Here is a 3,291-nt window from a genome sequence, read left to right on the forward strand (position 1 = left end):
TATCTCGCGTCTCTCGTACACCCCTCATTTCAGGTAGGACTGTTTCACCATAATTGGTTCTTCCGAGACTCAATTCTGAAGGAATGTCGTCTACTCCAGTAGCCTAGTTTAGATTTACGTGTTTCAGTCCTTTGTCAAATTAATTCCATACTATTGCATCACCCATCTCATCTTCATTCAATTTCTCTTTGTATAATGTTGTCATTACGTTTTTCCTCTTTATATAGCCATTCTGCATGCTCTTTCCACCAATAAACCTTCTCATCTTTGCCTAGTACTGTTTTGCCATCTGAGATCTTAATGTCCATACAGCTGCTCCTGTAGTCTACAGGTTTGCATGGTTCCTTTGAAAAGAACATGGCCGTTTTCCATTCACTCCCTTCCCAACTTCAGCCTGTGCTGCGTCTCCAATGACCTCATCGTCAATGGGACATTAAACCCTAATCCTGCTTCCTTAGTACATCTGTGTCCATATGATAACATCGTCCTGAAGAGGTCGCCAAGTGGTGATTTGAATGGAGAACTATTTTACCTTCGGAGCATTTTAACCAGGAGGATGCCAACATCACTGAACAATTTAGTAGCTCTGCATGTTCTCAGAATACACATTGAACAGCCAAAGAAACTGATACACCTGCCTAATATGGTGTAGGGTGTCCCAGCGTAACCACAAAGACCGGAACGAAGGTAGTGGCACGCAAGAGCAGAGAAGGCGGCGAAGAAAGTGCGGCCAATGGTGCGAGGAATCGGACAGCGCCGCACCAGGCGTGAAACAAGTACTGGCCATTAAAATTGCTATACCATGAAGAAATGCAGATGATAAACGGGTATTCATTGGAAAAATATATTATACTAGAACTGCCCATGCAGCTTCAACACGATACCACAGTTCATCAAGAGTAGTGACTGGCGTATTGTGACGAGACAGTTGCTCAACCATCATTGACCAGACGTTTTCAATTGGTGAGAGATCTGGAGAATGTACTGGCCAGGGCAGCGGTCGAACATTTTCAGTATCCAGAAAGGCACGTACAGGACCTGCGACATGCGGTCGTGCGTTATCCTGCTGAAAAGTAGGTTTCGCAGGGATCGAATGAAGGGTAGAGCCAGGGGTCGTAACACATCTGAAATGTAACGTCCACTGTTCAAAGTGCCGTCAATGCGAACAAGAGGTGACCGAGACGTGTAACCAACGGCACCCCATACCATCACGCCGGGTAATACGCCAGTATGGCGATGACGAATACACGCTTCCAATGTGCGTTCACCGCGATGTAGCCAAACACGGATTAGACCATCATGATGGTGTAAACAGAAACTGGATTCATCCGAAGAAATGAAGTTTTGCCATTCGTGCACCAGGTTCGTCGTTGAGTACACTATCGCAGGCGCTCCTGTCCGTGCTGCAGCGTCAAGGGTAACCGCTGCCATGGTCTCCGAGCTGATAGTCCATGCTGCTGCAAACGTCGTCGAACCGTTCGTGCAGATGGCTATTGTCTTGCAAACGTCCCCATCTGTTGACTCAGGGATCGAGACGTGGCTGCACGAGCCGTTACAGCCATGTGGATAAGATGCCTGTCATCTCGACTGCTAGTGATACGAGGCCGTTGGAATCCAGTACGGCGTTCTGTATTACCCTCCTGAACCCACCGATTCCACATTCTGCTAATAGTCATTGGATCTCGACCAATGCGAGTAGCAATGTCGCGATACGATAAACCGCAATCGCGATAGGCTACAATCCGACCTTTATCAAAGTCGGAAACGTGATTGTATGCATTTCACCTCCTTACGCGAGGCATCACAACAACGTTTCACCAGGCAACGCCGGTCAACTGCTGATTGTGTATGAGAAATCGGTTGGAAACTTTCCTCATGTCAGCACGTTGTAGGTGTCGCCACCGGCGCCAACCTTGTGTGAATGCTCTGAGAAGCTAATCATTTGCATATCACAGCATCTTCTTCCTGTCGGTTAAATTTCGCGTCTGTAGCACGTCATCTTCGTGGTGTAGTAATTTTAATGGCCAGTAGTGTATATACGCAGCTCCTGCTAGACTCGCCCGTTTAGATCGGCCCGAGTCTGCAACGTGTTCAGTGCTTCGCTGTCAGACTGTATTGTTCTCATGTCGTTTCTCGCTAGCGACGTTTGCTATAGTCAAGTTAAGTATTCTCAATTAACTTTCTGGAAATAAACTTACTAATGTTGTTTGACTGCACTGTTGTATAGCATTCCGAGAACGCTGCATCCCATAGGCACCCTATTAGCAACGACTAACGAGTCTTATCGCGGAACTATGTGCCTGTCGGCCACAGACTTGGTTTTTTTTATGTGCAGGCGCCTTAATTCTCTTTTGTCTTTACTTTGCAGTTGCGCTCGCTTTGATTTTAACAGTTTCTTGTCAGTTTTGCTAATCAGTCTTTTCAGGTGCACGTTGCAGAAGATTTCTTTGATTTTGTCATTCTTTACCTTGCTTGCCATATATATTTTTTGCATTTGTGTCTTCCAATATGACACCCCCACCTGACCCGCCCCTGCTCAGGCGCCGCAGCCGCAAGCCTTAGATGCCGCACAGCTAATGCAGTTGTTTCAGTTTCAGATTTCGACTCTTCTCAACACGGTGCAACAACTACTCGCCAACGCTGCGCGCCAGTTAGAACCAGCACCACCGACTGCAGCTGCTATATCACCTTTTCGAAAGTTTAGTGAACTAGAAGAAAAACGGCTCGAGTGGTTGTCCCAATTCGAGGCACATTTACTCGCCCACAATGTTCCAGGTACTGTGTAAATTCCTATCTATTATCAACGGTAGGAAGTGCAGTGTTCCGCCGCAGCAACAAACTTTTTGCGAGCGCAACTCCGAGTGAACTTAATTACGAACAGGTTATCGCCTCTCTAACGAACTATTATGACCAACAAGTGAATGTGGTACCAGCTAGGTATCAATTCTTTAATTGCAAAAAAACGATCAGAACAAATATATCGCGAGTGGATAACAGATTTGCAGGGTATCACAAGAAAACACAAATTTAAATGTGCTTGCTGTGCTTTATATTCAGACATTATGTTGCGTGATGCGATCGTATACAATGTGCCTGATGTCAAAGTCAGAGAACAAATTTTGAAACAGTTAGATCCATCATTTCAGCACGTAGTGCAAATATTAGAACAGTACGATTCCGGTAGAAGATACTAGAAGATATGAGATAGATTATATAATGGTAAGACAGAGATTTAGGAACCAGGTTTTAAATTGTAAGACATTTCCAGGGGCAGATGTGGACTCTGACCAC

The sequence above is a fragment of the Schistocerca piceifrons genome, chromosome X (genome assembly GCF_021461385.2).
Source record: "Schistocerca piceifrons isolate TAMUIC-IGC-003096 chromosome X, iqSchPice1.1, whole genome shotgun sequence".
NCBI lineage: Eukaryota > Metazoa > Arthropoda > Insecta > Orthoptera > Acrididae > Schistocerca > Schistocerca piceifrons.